We start from the raw sequence: 18653 nt of genomic DNA, 5'->3' as shown, positions 1-18653 counted from the left end.
TGGATTTCCATAGGAGACAAAAGGTCACATTCTTATTCATAACCAAATTCGAAGAGATTTTGAGCTAACCTGCACTGGGAAAGATATTTCTAACTCTAATAACACATTTACCTTCTAGAAAAAGAAACAAACGTGCCTAAGAAAATCTCTCTAGAATTTATTTGCCTGTATTTTTATCCCTTTTACTCCTGCCACCTTCCCCAGAGTGAATGTAACAACTTGTTAAAAAAAAAAAATCACCTGGACAATTCGAAAATCTAAAAAATAACAACAATAGAAAACTAATATGTGCTCAATGTAGAAAATTTGAAAAATACCAAAATATTTTAATAAAACCAAATCACCCTAATATCACAAGGTAGAGATAATCACAGTTACAGTGGAGTGATTCTATACGTATCCACGTGCACATGCGTGTGCACACAAAGGGTACACGTGTATGTTGATGAATGATTGGGACCATATTGCATATACCACTAGGGATGGCAGATATAGAGCATGTGTACCACTACTTCCTGCCTTTTTTGCCCATGGCAGATATTACTGATCACAGCTTTCTTTCCTGCTGAGCCCAGATGCTATGTCAGAATATGCTTCAATGCAGCACTCCAGAAAGCCAATACCAAAATATTTCAAAAGCTGTCTCTGATGACTCCTGTTCTGTATCTTGATTTTTTTCCATTAATATTCTGGTGTGAATTTTCTGAGATCACTAACATTATTTGAAATTTTTATATGACTGCATAATATTCATAAGAAGTATACAGCTATTTACTCCATAATGTTGAATATATGTTATTCCATAAATTTTGCTGTTATAAAGAAAGCCATGGTAAATATCTTTGTACTTCAAATTTTGACTGAAACTCTTGACTGTTAAACAGGGACATTTTCCAAGTTTCCTTAGAAGTGGGTTCATAGGATCAAGGATTGAAACATTTTTTATTACTTCTCATTTATTTAGCCAAATTGCTTTCCAGAAAAATTGGACCACTTTCATGAGAAGGTTATTAGAATCTTGGTCTTAACATTCTTCACCAGCATAAAATATTAACATATTTCAAAATCTTTGCTAATTTGTTAAGGGGAAAAATGTATATAGTTTAAGTTTGCAATTCTTTTTCCATTAATAACGTAAAGTATCTGTGTCTAGTTTTAGATCCTATTTCTATTGAGATGCTAGAGTTTTGTTATTGATTTGTATATTATAGACATAAATGCTTTGTGGGTGATGTTATTTCTCAGTTTTTTATTTAGCTTATGGTATTTCCTAACATCTGGAAGGTTTCAATTCTTTTTGTAGACAAATCTGTTTATCTTTTCCTCTGTGACCTCTTGTATTTCTTTATGCTTATAAAATTCTTCCCTGCCCAAAGAGAAGGAAAATATTTACCTAACTCTCTTTTCAGCATTCTTCTGGTTACACAAAGAACAGAATACATCATGACTGAAAAACAATATATTTCTTTAAATTTTCTAATGTTTATTTATTTTTGAGAGACAGAAAGACAGAATGCAAGTAAGGGAGGGACAGAGAGGGAGGGAGACACAGAATCTGAAGCCAGCTCCAGGCTCTGAGCTGTCAGCACAGAGCACAACGCAGGGATCGAACCCACAGATTGAGAGATCATGACCTGAGCTGAAGTCGGACGCTTAACCAACTGAGCCACCCAGGCACCCAGAGAAACAATTTTTAAAGAAAGCCATGTCTGTGTCTTGTAAAACCTGTAATCATCAGGTCAGCCTTAGAAGAAAGCAGCCTGCTGTGTGCTGTAGTCTAACTGACCTGAGAAAATCTTGCATCAAAATGGCAACCTCCTCATCCATTGTTACGTTACTATAGATTTATTCTGTGGGGCCCCTAAGGTTCTTTGTTTCTTAAAGTTCTTCGTCCCTGAAGAGCATCATCTCAGAGTTATTAGCTAACATATTCATTACTCATTAATATTCCTTTGGATTTTCTGCCTGCCTAATAATCCATTAGTACAAGGTTTAGCAAAAATGATACCTCAAACTAATACTTTGGGTATCAAGAGAAGAAAGAGGCATAGTTTCTAGAGGTTGAGAAATTTCTTGATTCACATCTCCTGGGATCTGACATTAATAGGCCGGTAGCCAGAATATATGATGATTTAGTGCAGTCCTTACTCTAGCTTTAGAGCGTATATGAACAGACTTTCAGGAATCCCTTTGATTCTATCATGGAGCTTTTATTTATTTATTATTATTATTTTTTAATGTTTATTTATTTTTGAGAGAGAGAGAGAGACAGAGCATGAGAGGGGGAGGGCCAGAGAGAGAGACACACACAAAATCCGAAGCAGGTCCAGGCTCTGAACTGTCAGCACAGAGTCCGACGCGGGGCTTGAAAGACTGTGAGAACATGACCTGAGCCAAAGTCGGACGCCCAACTGACTGAGCCACCCAGGCGCCCCTATCATGGAGCTTTTAATAACACATACTCCTGTACTGTTGGATCAGTGCCAGACTAAGACACTGTGTGCTGCTGTCACCCCACATGCAAGCTCTATTGTATTGGAATAGAACTTGCTCATTTGTACTTTCTGTCCCTGGAAGTATCCTGTTTCATAACAGTATAATCATCATCATCATCTGCCATTTATTGGGTACGTATTATTTATTAGTTAATCCTAACGATCACCTTATGCAGTTGATATTGACTGTTAGAATGGCTTTGTAAAGGAAGCTCTAATTCTCAGAGTGGTGAAAAGCCTATTTAACCACACATACCATTTCATAACATATTTACAGGGTGACTTCTCAGTCCCAGGCACTGTTTCAAGAGCATTATCTTATTTAATGACCACAACAATCTTCTCAGGCCATTCTAGGAATGAAGACACAGAGGCTTACACAGATTAAATACAGTAACTTAAGTACAGTAACTTGCTCTGTGAGTGTTCCTCAACATGAGCAAACATTTCAAATACATTTTAACTTGATAAACGAGCGATCTCTTGCCATACAAGTAGTATGTGATGCCGAATGTCAACGTGATCACAGCAGAGCCAATGATTCTTGAAATTAACTTTGATATACAAGTGCTTTGGATTACAAGCATGTTTTTGGAGCAAATTATGCTCAGAAACCAATGTATTTTTGTTACTGTATTTTGATTCAGATCACATATAACTGGAAGGTGATAGAACCAGGATTTAAAGCCAGGCAGACAAATCCCTTCGGTTTCTCCCCTTCCCCATCCATTGCTGTGTTAGCATTTAAGTAGCAGAGGTGAAGTTCAAAACAAGCGCTACTGATTGCAAAGCTCCTGCTCTTAAACAGGGGAGTCTTCTAGATGTGGTGAGTAAGCAGCAATGTTTTGCAATCACTTGTGAACTGTGTTGTATCACATTAATAATTAAAGCTAATCATTAAAGCATGAAAGTTTGTGAATGTTGTACTTTGAAATCAATTAGAATCAATTAAAAGTTTCCTATAATGTCATTTTACTAATTTTCATTCTTAAATACCTTCTTGAATGGGAAAAGGTGGGCCAAGGAATCCAGACAGGGCAGAACAGGTATGGCTTATCTCTGCTCCATGATGTTGGGGTTTCACCAGTGGTTGGTGACTTGAATCATCTACAACAGTGCTTCTCAAATCACTGGGAAACTTAGATGCAAATTGTAGAGTCCCACCCCAGATGTACTGAACTAGAAACTTTAACAGTGGGACTCAATAATCTATGTTTTTAACAAGCCCTCACGTGACTCTAATGCATGCTAATATTTGAGAACACTGATCTAGAGTATTCTTCTCTCACATGCATGCATTTCAGAGAGGATGACTCAAAATGAGAAGTCAACTGGGGGGATGTCAGTAAGAGCACTTACGCACTACTGTTCCATGGATTTGGGCTTCTCACTCTGTGGCTCTTGGGCTCTTAGATTTCCTGAAAGGACACATTCAAAGAGCAAGAATTCAAAAGAGAACCAGGTGGAAATTGTGTGGCCTCTTCTGATCTAGCTCAAAAGTCAGGGTCACCTTCACTCTATTCATCTCAATTGGAGCAATCACAAGCCTACTCAGATTCGTGGGTTGGGGGTAAAGACCACACTTCTTGTCATGAAACATGTCGAGAGCTTTGGAGCCAATATTTTAAAACTTCTACAGGCTGCCCTCTTGCCTTCTAGCCTGACGGCCATATGCAAGATATACTCATCCACTTGCAGGCTCCCCAAACATCTCACCGCATTTGGCCTCAGGCTCAGACCTGAGGTCTATAGGAACATGATGTGACTAGTTGATGGTGAATATTTAGTGGTTAAAAATGCATTGAGAAACACTTACCTTCGCCATTCAGTTATACTTTCCTTAGGAGGATACGACTTTTTGAGTGCAGAGCTCTTATAAATGTGACTTTTAAAAAATCAATACATAACACAGCATAAAATATAGAACAGGACCTAGAGTATGTGCTCAGTCAGTTATTATTGAGTTGAGTTTTTATTGAACTGAGTTTTAAAATTTAATATTTGAACTTCTCCTGTATTCTATCACACATATACATGTAGGTTAGTGTAATGTTCACTTTTCCTTTTTCTATATTTAACACACTGCAACAAAACACAAATCTCTAAGAATCGTGGGAGACATGACATAGAGAAGCTATTATCCTGGGTATCTCCTAGCACTATATTTCTTACAAATAATTTTCACTTAGAGCTGAAGGAAGCAGTGGTTACCATAGTCTGAGACAGTAGAGGCTGGTGACCTCTTGACTGCATCGCTTAAGTTTAGGTGAAAATAACTGCTGAAGTGCCTTATACTCACATTTTCTAAATTCTAAGCAACAATTTAAATTTGTCTTCTCTAAGGCTCATACATGAGTTTTCAGGTGTTCAGTTTTTGCGCCAATTCTCAGTTTGATTTTACAACACAATCTAAATGAGGACTTTCTTTTTTTTTTTTTTTTTAATTTTTTTTTTTCAACGTTTTTTATTTATTTTTGGGACAGAGAGAGACAGAGCATGAACGGGGGAGGGGCAGAGAGAGCGGGAGACACAGAATCGGAAACAGCCTCCAGGCTCTGAGCCATCAGCCCAGAGCCCGACGCGGGGCTCGAACTCACGGACCGCGAGATCATGACCTGGCTGAAGTCGGACGCTTAACCAACTGCGCCACCCAGGCGCCCCTAAATGAGGACTTTCAAGAATGTTTAGCAAGAGCTCATTCCACATACAGGAGTTAACTTGGAGCCTGGTTTGATAATGAAATAAAACTCTAGTATTCATTTGTTTTTATTATCTGGTCGGTGATTTTATTAACCTATTTTTGATTTCTGGTGGCTGTGCCTTTGAGTTAAAACAAAGCATTAGTGTATCATTCCTCCGGCTTTCTTGCTATGCTCTGAAAACGATGCATTTCTATTTCTTAAGTTAACTGGATATATCCTTTTAATTCTTAACATACATATATACTTTAGTTTGCATTGTTAGGTTTTCTAGAAAGCATATAACGCAGATTTAGTTGTGTATGGTAAAGAATCTTATATCTTGTATCCCAGGTTATATGTTAACGTGAATTTGGAAGGGAACGAGGAGAAGACACTGGGGAAGACAGTGGGAAGTAAAACAGTTTAATCAGTCGGTTGAAGGAACAGGAAATTATATAGGGATTAGATTTTATGTTTTTTTAAAGGTTTTATTTATTTATTTAAGTTTGTTTATTTTAATGGTTTTATTTATTTATTTAAGTTATTTTGAGAGAGAGAGAGAGCCTGTGCACATGCAGAGGAAGGGCAGAGAGAAAGAGAGACAGAATGCCAAGCAGGCTTTGCTCCATCAACACAGAGCCTGATGCAGGGGCTCAAGCTCACAAACAATGAGATCACGACCTAAGCCTAGATAGACAGTTGGACACTTAACTGGCCGCACCATCCAGCCACTCCTATGGATTAGATTTTAATGCCAAGTATTCTACATTGTCACCATCGGGGCAAAGGACTTTTGAGAGGCTGAAACACAAATTACTCTTGTCTAGCCGACCAGCAATTTCTACAGTAACTGCGAATGCATAGTGATTATTGTTTAAAATGTAGTTCAAGCAATTTGGTGTGGTTGCAAAGAAAGTGTGAAAACTTGTGGTCACCTATAATGTTACATTGTGTGTTCATGCATGTGTACACACATTTGTGGACAAGTTACCAATGCAAGAAAGGAAGGCTCAGTCAGGAGACTATGTGTGGTATCGAGTCTAAACTCGATCGTTCCTGGTTTTCGGTAGTTTCCACGGAATTTTCAATGTTGTTTCTTTTGTTCTTATCCTTCAGCATCCTGTAAATGAAGCTGTTTCTTTAAAATCGATCCACTTACTGGAGAGTGTTTTGCTCAGTGAAATAAGCCATACTGAGAAAGACAAATACCATATGTTTTCACTCTTATGTGGATCCTGAGAAACTTAACGGAAACCCATGGGGGAGGGGAAGGAAAAAAAAATAAAAAGAGGTTTGAGTGGGAGAGAGCCAAAGCATAAGAGACTCTTAAAAGCTGAGAACAAACTGAGGGTTGATGCGGGGTGGGAGGGAGGGGAGGGGGGGCTATGGGTATTGAGGAGGGCACCTTTTGGGATGAGCACTGGGTGTTGTATGGAAACCAATTTGACAGTAAATTTCATATATTGAAAAAACATAAAAAAATAAAATAAAATGAATCCATTTGTTCATTCATTTGCTTACTTACTCACGTAGACATTTATTGCACCAATAGCATCAAGTGGGAGGCTGAAGGTACAAAGATGACTACAGCATGGTTTCTGTTTTCCAGGAGCTCACATGTATAGAGATAAGTAAATATATATATTTACTGCAAAGCTGCAGTGAAAGCTTTGATAGTGGTAGAGGCAAGGGCCAGGACTGGGATTCTATATGTGTGTTACATTGTGCCTAGGAGTGAGGGATAAGGAAAAGCTTCACAGATAAGATAGCTCACATGGATAAAAACTGAAAAGAATCTTGAGGTAGGAGAGAAGTAGTGGGCATTCATATCATTCTTTGACTTAAAAACGTGTTCAGTTCTGATTCTGTCATCTAGCACGTTATTGCTCTCTGTGAAATCATCTATATGTTTTATGTCTTCTGTGTAGTTACCCATTGTTGATTGCAAACAAAGTTCAGCAGAAGAAGCTAAAGGCAAAAAGAACTGTGAAACATATTACCAAACGCTTCCCTCCATTGTTTAAGCATCTATTAACCTGCCCAATTAAATTATTTTTCAACCCACATTTCTCTATCGAATGTACAGGGATATTACAAGAGACTTTTCAAATGCTTTGCTGTGATAAACGTACATTCTGTAGTATTTGGAATACTTCTGGCTACAAAAAACCTCAACCCCATTGGCTTAAACACTAATAATAATACGTATTAGCTTACACAATAAGAAGTCCAGAGGCAAAAGAGTTCCAGGATTGGTTAATTCAGCCACTCAATGATGTAAAGGATCTGGATTTTATCTGTTGGTATGCTTTGCCATGCTGAGTATCCTGGATCATCTCTAATGGTCACAAAATAGCTGCAGTAGTGCCAGGCATTGCACCTAGACAAAACACTGTCTAGTAGAAGAGGGTCTCTTTCTCTGTGTTTCTTCAAAACAAAACAAAACAAAACAAAACATAAAGAAGCCTCCACAGTGGACTTCTATCTTGTTTCATTGATCAAAATTGCACCACATGCTAGTCACGGGCAAGGGGTTCCCATGATTGGCATGGACTCAGCCTTTACTCATCAGCGAGAAATTAGAATATCCTTCCTAAGCACTTGACCACAGGAAGTAGGCCAGAGCAGTGAAACAAAAGAAAACAAAACTGGGATCTTTCAGGAAGGAGGATTGAGGGGGGGAATGGATTTTTGGTAGATAACCAAGACAGATCGCTATGCCTATGGCATAGGATGTTCCAAAGCATGAACATATGGTGCACCTCCTATATAACATGATATGTCTCGAAAAGCAACATACGTTATGTCATTACTTTCCAAGAACAGTAATTTTTCTAGAATAAAATACAGTATTTCTGTCTGTCTCTACATGTCAAAAGCAATACATATAACATTTATAGGAGATCATATTTCTGAATTTTTTCACTATTATTTTTTTTTACTGACCATTTTGTTGTTTGCTAGTGATTGGTTCTAAATGACTGGCTATGGTTACCAAAGACTTTTTTTTTTACAGTATAGTATAAAAATTCTATGTATATGTTTAATGTTTTAATGATTTTTGCATTACATTCCTTTCATATTATCAAGCAATACAGGCCCATTGCATTTCAGTAATCGTACCTACCAAGTTGAGTTATTTATGCAAATCATCTCTTATGTACCAGTTTCTACTTCTTTTTCCTAGTATAATTCTTATACATGTCCAGCATTTAATTGGGTTGAAGGGTTTATACTTGAGACATGAGTGTGCATATTGGAACATTTGCATTTTTGAAATTTGGGGGACCAGAAAGTCTTACATGAAAGGCAAGAACAAAAAACAAAACAAAACAACCAAAGAAGCCCAGACAAACAAAAACACTTTAAGTATGGTATTACACACATCAGTGAGTAGAGATGAGGTTGGTCTCAGCTCTTCAAAATTTATGTCGTGCAGGAAGCCTTCTCTTTCAATTACTGGGTAAGGAGAACCTTGTTGAGGATAATTGTACATCAGCCAAGAAGGGCCCAGATTGTCCAGAGAACATTGGGGTACCACTTCAATGTCTTCTCCAAATTTTGAAAAAAGAATTCTACACTTAGAAAGTCAATTTCTTTTTTTCCATTTTTATGATATTGGAAATGAAAAAGTAATCATCCAAATGATTTCAACCTCTCATTTGGAAGCTGAATTGTTGCTGATTGCTGTAAGCTGAATTCTGTTTTATTTACCTAGTATTACTGCTGTTACTAGGAAACCATGCTTCATAGTTTAGTGTTTTACTGTGAAATATAAAATGTCCAATTACTGCAAAGGTATCTTGATGTGTGATTTAGCCTTTTATGTTTAAAGCTTCTGCATATTTTTCTGAAAGTTATTTTATGATGAATTAAGGGACACATAGTTAATTTCTTTTCAAATTTATTTATATCAACCTCCCCAAAGCCGATTTATTGTTATTTCAAAAATATTTGTAAAACTGTTCCAGAATTGAGGAACCTCTCTAGTGAGTCCCTGGATGGTTTTATTAGGGTGGTTGATATATTCCTCTGTACTTAACACTATGGAGCTGTTCGGTTAAGCCCTAAGTGAACTTCTTGAGGAAAACTGCATGAAGTCTGAAGCATTCACTGTGTTAAGGGAAAAACTTACCTGTTGTATCTGATTTGTAGTGATTTATTATTTTTATAACATACTATACCCTTGGAAAACTACTTTCCAAAAATGTATTAATTTCCATTTCTCTTTTGAAATTTCCTATAATATTGCAGATGAATTTATATGTCATTTTCTAAACCTACTCTTCAGAGTGTCCAGAGAGTGAAAATATATACTAGTACAATAACAGCAATTATGGTAATATCCTAGATTTATATTGTTCTTTCTGATGATTTATCTTACTTAATTTTGTGCTTGTGATAACTCACACAATATGTGATGAGATAATTATTCCCATTCTTACAAGTAAGAAAATGGATATTTCAATGAATGAAATGAAGTTTCCAACCTCAGACAACTGATAAATGCTAAATCTGGAGCTTGAATTTAGTTTTTTCAGACTTGAAATCCAGTGTTGCATTCTGTCTACTTGTATAATAGTGTTACCATGTATTTAATGTATATGCTTGCTTATCTGGATTTTCTGAATTATGGTGAAAAATCTTTCTTATTGCAGAGATTTTATCTGAAATATTTATTTTTTAATCACTGACAATGGAAATAGATTTAATTCAAATACTTATAGGGTGCTTACAAAATGCCAGGTTCTGTATTAGGCTCTTGTATATTCATTTCACCTTTATTGTTTCATTTAGTACTCTTTAGGGATCTTCCAATTCCCTTCTAATCCTAGGATTATTTAATTGTTAAGTGTCTGCCATATAGAAGACACATGTTTGTAGAAGCTCTAACTTCTCCAGATGATGAAGTTAGTTGGGTTTTAATGTTTATTCTTCATAGAAGTTAGGTCAGCGGTTCTAAATTTTATAATTTAAATGACCTCTTTGAAGAATTCTACCAAGATTTATAGATAGGGATACCTGGGTGACTTAGCCAGTTAAGCATCTGACTTCAGTTCAGGTCATGATCTTACGGTTTATGAGTTTGGGGCTTGCATCAGGCTCTCTGCTGTCATCTCAGAGCCCACTTCAGATCCTCTGTCCCCCCCCCCTTGACCCCTCCCCTACTCATGCTCACGCTCTCTCTTTCAAAAACAAACATTAAAAAAAAAGATTTACAGATAGAGTTTTTTTCTTTAAACTTGTATTATCAATCCCTTAATTTCTAGTTCTTAGTTTCTATGTTTAAAGTTTTATTGTTTTAAAATAATCCGCAATGGAAGTTACAGTGATACTGGACACTTATGTGTTAGTCTATGAATAAGATATGAAATCAGGGCTTGAATTTGGTTATCTGGCTTACAATTGCTTATTTATATTGAAAGATGCATTGATTTTCAAAAATACCAATAGTGGTAGTGTCTTTCCCAAAAGGTTAAGATGATTGTTTGTGATTAATACTACTTTTTAAGTCTATCAGCATACCTTCAGCCATAGAAGCACACTAAAACCTGGGCCATATATTTAAAATTGGAATTTGGTTCCTTGCTGCTAGGCTACTGAGGCATGAAGAACGGAGTCAGAGATTCAGAACCTTTAGTATTAAGGAAGGTAGCCAGCAGGAATGAAAACATTGAAGAATATTTTTTAGCAGTAATAATTAAGAGTTACCTGCCACCACTATAAGTGGTCCTCTTAGCTATGTCAAAAAGGGTGCTATTATAATCTTCTGCCAGTTCATGGGTGTGTGTATGTGTGCGCATGTGTGTGTGTGTGTGGTCATACACTCTGACTCCCTATAAATAGATTTCATAGGAAATAGCTCTCTGCCCGTTTGCAGCATTGTGGTTGCAGATATATTAACCTTGACCAAGAATGCACACAGCAGAGAAAAAGAAGTGATAAGTCAAGAGTATGCTAATCACGGTTGCAGTGTTTTTCTAGAAATGCCATTGAGAAGGCATCAGTAAATAGTTATTGAACTCCTATAATTTCTTTAAATCGTTTAACAAATATTTCTAAGGACCTATTGGCTACCAGTCACTTTATTTGACCTGGGGAAAACAATAATGAATAACAAAACGTCTTCTGACTTCAAAGACCTTTTAGTTTGGTGTGGCAAAGACAGACACATGAAATAAAAATAAATACAATAAAGTATTAAAAATAAGTCATCATTATCAAAGCAGGTTATTGCAGGAATGCAAGGAGGATTCAGTAGTTGAAAATATCCTAAGTCAGGGGATTTATACATCAAAAGGGGAAAATATATGATCATCTTCTTTGATGCTGAAAAGGCATTTGATAAAAATTCAACACTTATTTTTGGTAAAATGTGTTTTTTATATGTTTATTGACTTACCCTGAGAGAGACAGAGAGAGAGAGACAGACAGACAGACAGAGAGAGAGAGCACACGCATGCGCACACACAGCAGAAGGGCAGAGAGAGGGGGAGAGAGAGAATCCCAAGCAGGCTCCGTGCTGTCAGTGTGGAGCCCAATGTGGGGCTTCATCCCACAAACCATGAGATCATGACCTGAGCCAAAATTGAGTTGGGTGCTCAACTGACTGAGCTGCCTAGGCCCCTCTTTTGGTGAAATGTTTTAGTAAAGTAGAAATAGATGGATAGTTTTAACATCATAAAACATAGGTATGTCAAGGCTAACTCCATCATTATACTGACTTGAAAAACATTAGAAGCATTCCCTTTCAACTCAGGAGTAAACTAAGAAATCTTTACACAATCATTATTATTACATATCATTGTTCTGGGTGGTTCTATCGATGCAATAATTCAAGAAAAAGCTAGAAAATGGTAGAAAGGATGCTATGACAGTTTCCAGGCACAAGCCTTAAGACACTTACAACTTTCTCTTTCTGTCTCTTGGAAGCTCGCTTTTGGTACCTAGCCGCCGTACCATGAGGAAGCCTAAGTCGACTGCACGACGACCCACACTGACAGATCCATAACCCTGATGAGCCCTTGGGTGGTGGCAAGCACCAATTTGCCCTCTTGAAATCAGGTCCTGCGGATCCTAGTCAAGCAGCCCCAAATGATGCTGTGAGGTAAAAATGAGCTACCTCTTCTAAGCTCTGCCCCAAATGAACATCTGTGAGCAAAATTAATATTTGCTATTGTTTTAAGCCACTAAGTTTTGGAGTAGTTTACTGATGCCGTGATGGATAATCTGAATGGGTTTTAGTACCTAGAAGGGGGTGCTGTCATAACAAAACCCTGAGACATGTGGCACCGGCTTTGGGACTGTGGTACAGTCAGAAGCTGAAAAGGCCTTGAGGAAAATGTCAGTGAAATCCTCATACTTGTCGAGGAAAATGTCAGCAGAATTCTGAAGGCCTGGTGGGATGGTGGTGAGAGGGAATACATCAGAGTAAGAACATTCTTTCCTCAATTGTTTGTAACTAAGAAAAGAAAATTACATAGTTTGAGGCTTCTCTTCAGTGGCTAAGAGCAGAAACCATGTTTGAGTTCTCAACAAAAATATCGTACCTTCACTTCATTCATTCCTGATTTTGTAGAACAACTTTTAGTTTCAAAGTAGTTTCACATATATGATCTTATTTTATGTTTTATTTTATTTTATTTATTTATTTATTTTACTGGAGAGCAAGACAGAGAGAGAGAGAGACAGAGGGAGAGAGAGACAGAGAGAGAGAGAATCCAAAGCAGACTCCACACTCAGGGTGGAGTCCGACACGGGGCTCAATCCCGTGACCCTGGGATCATGACCTGAACCAAAATCAAGAGTCAGATGCTCAACCGACTGAGCCACACAGGCTCCCCAATCATATTTTCTACTTTAAACAACCAATTGAAGTAAGCAAATCAAGTATTAATGTATGATCCCATTTTAAGATTGGCAGATAAAGAAGCTAAGCCACACGAGTATCTAGAGACAGGAGCAGTACTAGATCTGGCTTCTGTTGGTCCTGATTCCAGACTGTGGCTTCCCACGGTGGGTGGTAATGGAACCCTCGCTACGATTTGCACAGGGGGCAGGGGTAGTCATAGGAACTGGAGAACAGCAGACATGGCTTTCAGTGTTTGCGGCTCAGTATTTGTCTTTCAGAACACACATTCTGGGAGAAACGAACACTGTGCTTGTATTGACTTGTTTTTCTTTCCTGTCCCAGCTCTTTATATTCTGAGTGTAGTTCTAAATAAATGTTTCAGCTTCTGGAGGGTTGGTTTTGGCTCCAGGAAGTTCAATATTTGATGAGTTTGGAAACTGAGAAGCTGATAAGAAACACATCTAACACAGGTTGCTATTAGATTGCTTTTATACTGTCTCCTAAAACTTATAGTTAAAGGTGGATCCTGGATACAATTCATTGGTCCAATTACATATAATGTTTTGTTTTGTTTTGTTTTGTTTTGTTTTGTTTTGTTTTGTTTTTTAATAGGAAGAACCCACAGAGAAGTATAGCAATAATTTGTGGATGGGGCTTTAAAGCAGTCGCCTTTTGCAGGACACCTGCTTCTTTAAGATAGTTGTAAGAAGACTACAGGCTACATTTTCACCTCTGAAGTTGTGAAAATATGGTAGTAATTATCCAAGATCTTTAACCATAGTGCAAGATATCAAGAAGTTTGAAATAAAGAAGAGAACGAGGTAACTTTTTGATCTTTGGGTAATCAGGAAACGACAAGAGTTTCTGAACCAAACTACATTAATCTCTTAAGTTTTCTGCTTTATTTGAAAATTAGGCCATTGCTTCTTTGGCTCCCTGACTTCCCAGAGCACCCTCATCCTGAGTGTTTTCCTCCAGTAAACACTGGGCTCACCTATTGGCTTATTTTTATCATTTAAAAAATCAAACTGCAATCACGTGTTTGGCAGCCTTCTGTCTTAAAGAAGCAGCACCAGCATACCTGAATCCCAGGTGAGCAGAGCTCTGGCCTCAAGACGACAGGGTTGCAGCAGAAGTAGGAACGTAATGGGCCTTGGAAGGGAAGCCTATGCAGTGTACGTGGCCAGCACACATCACCACACGAAATGATGGCACCTAGAGGCAGGGGCAGAACTAGGTGTGGTTCCCGTTAGTCCTGCGGAGCACTTTCTGAACTAGAAGATGATCTACAAATATGAGTTGTTGAATAAACTGGTCTCAGTGAGATGTTGCAGTAGTTCAGGCAGTGCTTACGTACCCTGGAGCCAACTCTCATGTATGCTAACATTGCAATGAAGATCAAACAGGAAGACAGTCACCATCAGTGATGTCAGCTATATTAAAGTGAATAAAATGGTGGTATTTGCCAAAAAGCACAGAAGGGCAATATGTCATCCTAAGTCGATCTAAGTAAAAAGTCAACAAAATACCTCAATCCCTCCCCCTACACATATGTGAAGCGGATTGCTGGTCCAGGTCTTGCAGATGAGGAAATGAGATGAAGAAAGTTTACTAGAGACTGTGTCTTCCTGCTGCCTCCTTGCTGCCTGGCCGCTTGGATACACCCACTTCCTGTGTGACCACACTCTCCCTGGCCACAGGTATTGGGCCAAGGTAAATGTTTGCTAGGGACCCCAGGACTCCAGGAGATTGGTCTGGTAGGAAAGCATGAGCTATTGCAATCTGATCTTTCCTCTCTGGACATGGAATCAAAAAAAAAAAAAAAAAAATCCAGCTGTGGGGCACCTGGGTGGCTCAGTCAGTCAAGCCTCTGACTTTGGCTCAGGTCATGATCTCACTGTTCCTGAGTTGGAGCCCTGCGTGGGGCTCTAGGTGGAGCCTGGAGCCTGCTTCAGGAGACTGTGTCTCCCTCTCTCTCTGCCCCTCCCCCCATTCGCTCTCTCTCTCTCAAAAATAAATGAACATTAAAATTTTTTTAAAAAGTCCAGCAGTAGGTTGCTAACTTAAGGATCTGTAGGCCTAATGAGGAGGCTGCCATTTATGGTCATGCTTAAGATGGGTAAGCAGAGGAATCTCAACAACACTAAGGAAAATGACAGAAGCATTCCAAGAAGCACAGATATGGTGAGAGAAATGGAAGTTTGAAAGGGATTGCTCCCAAAGTTACTTTGAATTTTATCCATCCTTTGGCTGGCATGTTTTTTGTTTGTTTGTTTGTTTGTTTTTGTTTTGTGGTTCCTGTGATACTTCACTGAATTAAAAAATAAATTCTCTTTCTTACTTAAGAGGGTTTGAGTGATTTTTGATTTATAAGAGCCTGAAATGAAAGAGTTTATTGGTGGAGATTGTATAGCTAATAATTGGAGGTAAAAACCCATGATCATTAGATTCTCTCCCAGTTGTAAGCTCCATCTTTTTGCCCAATAACCTTTTCAGCACGTTTTAAGATCCTCCTAAAAAGCTCAAAGAACAGGTCAGACTTTGTGGGTTCTAAGAATCATGGCATTCCGTTAAAGGAGAGAGCTCGGGGCAACCTTCAAATTAAGCCATGTATGCAGTCACCTACTTTGTTAATGAACGTTGCTGTTTCATTGGTTTTAAGGTAAGTATAATTTAGATCAATGCCTTGAAGAAACATTATAAATTGTTACTTGGAGAGTTTTACATTCTCTTCAAAGAGCAGCCCTTGTCTTCATTGTAACAACCTTTGCTTTTTGTAGAGACTATGCCTGCAGTAACTATTTATGTATAACATGGTAGGGTCCTGTACCACTTTTGCTGTAATGTAATCCGGTTCATGTTTATTCTATTTTACAATTAACTTGGGGAAACAAGAAACAGTTTAACCATTAGAATGCATTAAATCCATAAGAAAATTTTCATCTTCGAGGAATTTATTCTGAAGTGTATTTCTTTAAATCCATGACATATTTGAATCAAAGATTTGAGGAGACCAAAGTCATTGTCAGTTGTCACCAGGGAATGCATTTAGAAATATTTTTCAATTTGATGATAACAAAAGAAATCTGACATACATTTAAAAACTGTCAATTTATCACTTTGTGGTTATTACCAAGGATAAAATACATTGTATTTTTAAATGGCAGAGTCTGTTATAAAATCAATTTTGTCTTTTGGGCATTGCAAATACAAAGACCATATTAGAGTAAGGGATTTATATAATCTCTCTAAAGAATTCTGGGATAAAGCAGATATGTGAATTTGTGTGACATATACATCAGGTGTCTGTGGGTTTGTGGATGAATGGTAGAAACATTCTGCTGTCTTTAATCACCTCTCATGCCTTTCCATCCATCACTTTGAAGACGGTATGGATGATGACTGTGACCTGGTGTGTGAGAATGGCTACATTCTCCAGTGTTCACACAGCAAGCTTCCTCTTGGATGCTTAAAAACATTGAATTAAAATTCAACATATGAAGTGTAATTTTACTTGAATTTAAAAAAAGAAAACGAAACTGAAGTGAAAGTTAAGAGTGTTCTCTACTTCAGATAAATGGCTTTCTCCTTTTGCTAACAAGTGCTATTGTGTCATCAGAGATTCTTCTGGCTCTTTTTCAAGATAGAGGACTAAACATTTCTTTATGCATGTTTCTCACTACATTCCGCAAAGATACTAGTTAAAACAAAAGGAAATAGAGTCATCATAGGCAGAGAAGAAAGTGATGTAGGTTGGGGAAACAGGCCAGTCAATTCCGTAGAGAATTTCTAGAAGATTGAAAATAGATGGGTTTTGCTGAGGAATACATTAGAATGGGGGGCACTTCATGTCAAATACGTGACGGAGTCTGAAGTAGAGAATTCTCCCTTGTGAGAAAGAATGGTTCCTCACTCAGACAGTTGGAGACAGCACATAGACAAAAAAAAAAAAGGGGGGGGGTAAAGGAGGGACCCATTGAAATGGCTCCTTGAAGGGATATCTTCTGAACAGATGTGTTGGTCTGGCCTCCTCTACCTTTCCTTCCTGTTTGTTCTCTCCATCATCAACATACACACAGAGTTCCTAGCCTCATCTATTTACCCTGAGGCTAAACTCAGAGAATGGCACTTTAGAGAAGGTCATTGCTCTGTTGAGGTGTGGGATTGGTGTAAGCAAACAGGATATAGCCCTTATCAGTTCAGCCTGGGGGGAAGGGAGGGGGCTGTGCAGGTAGGTGGAGGGCTTGGTGAAAGCTTGTTTGCAGCTAGCCTTCCCATTGAAGGAAATAGACTTGAAAAGAAAAGAAAAAAGAGAGGAAAGGGAAGGGAAGGAAGAGAAGAGAAAAAAGAAAATGAAAAAAGAGGCCTTTGTACATACAGAGATGTGGTATCCTAGCTTTCTTCATTCATAAATATAAATAGACATTTCAGGACTGCCAGATATTTGAAGAAGTAAACAGCACAAAGGAGAAGCAGTAGAAACAAAGTGGCCAAAAGAGAAACAGACAAATCTTAGATAAAGGATAATTTTAAAAATCATTTATTCTATCCATTCAACACTTTAGTTAAATATCCAATGCCTTCTAGGTGCTATCGTAGGCCCCGAGACACAGCAATGAATAAAACAAAAATCTCTGCCTCATGGAGCTTATATTCGGGCAGGAGAGACAGACAATACATAAATAATAAACGTAAGAAATATGTAAGTTAGGTAAGATGATAAAGATAAAAATAGAACACAAAAGGCGATATAAAAAAGACAAATGTACTGGGTGGGGCAACATAAATTATAGTTTTAAATAGAGTATTTAATGGGTACCTGGATGGCTCTGACTCCTGGTTTTGGCTCAGGTCATGATGTCATTGTTCGTGAGTTTGAGCCCAGTGTTGGGCTCTGTACCGGTGGCAGCACAGAGCCTGCTTAGGGTTCTCTCTCTCTCTCCCTCTCTCTCCCCCTCTCTCCGTCTCTCTGCCCCCTCCCTGGCTTGCACACCCATGCACTCTCTGTCTCACAAAAATCAATCAATAAACGTTAAAAAAAATTAAATAGTGTAGTAAGAGCAGGTTTATTGAGAAGATGACAACTGAGCAAAGAATTTAAGTCAGGGAGTCAGCCAAGATGAAAGAACTTTCTGGGAAGATGAAACAGCCAGAGCACAGACCTTAACACAGGAGCACGTCTGGTATCTTTCGGATAAACAAGACGTATCACTTCTTCTGCTGGCATAGGGCTGAGGCAGAGAAAGACTAGAGCAGGAGTAACCCAGGTCACATCTTGTAAGGCTTTGCAGGCCGTTGTAAGAGCTTTGGCTTTTATGCTGAGTGAGCTGGGAAGAAGCCCTTGAAGGTGAAGGAACAGAGGAGTAACATGACATGACTTTGAATTTAAAAGGATCCTTCTGGCTGCTGTGGGGAGGGGCGGGATAAATGTAGAAGCTGGAGACCAGACCATGCAGAGGCTATTGGTGAAATCCAGGCAAGACATGACGAGGAATTGGACTAGGGTGTTAGCAGTGGGGATGGTGAGAAGTGATCGTAACTTAGAGAATATTTTGGAAGTGGAGAAGGCAGAGGAAAATTATACCCTTCTTAACAGGCAACAGTGGCCTGATGGAGGAAGTCCAA

At 38.3% G+C, this 18653-nt stretch overlaps 1 long non-coding RNA gene across 1 annotated transcript in view; it reads left to right on the top strand.

Annotated features, from left to right (window-relative positions):
• LOC122481327 overlaps window positions 1-14837 on the top strand; it is a 46157-nt gene extending 31320 nt beyond the window's left edge. The window contains exons 2-3 of the long non-coding RNA XR_006296824.1: window positions 12110-12284; window positions 13641-14837. This is a non-coding gene — a long non-coding RNA (uncharacterized LOC122481327). The remainder of the gene's footprint in view (window positions 1-12109; window positions 12285-13640) is intronic.
• Window positions 14838-18653: the final 3816 nt, after the last annotated feature.

This window comes from Prionailurus bengalensis, chromosome A1 (genome assembly GCF_016509475.1).
Source record: "Prionailurus bengalensis isolate Pbe53 chromosome A1, Fcat_Pben_1.1_paternal_pri, whole genome shotgun sequence".
Classification (NCBI taxonomy): Eukaryota; Metazoa; Chordata; class Mammalia; order Carnivora; family Felidae; genus Prionailurus; species Prionailurus bengalensis.
Note: the sequence above shows the minus strand (reverse complement) of the source record. Positions and strands in the feature narration are given on the sequence as shown.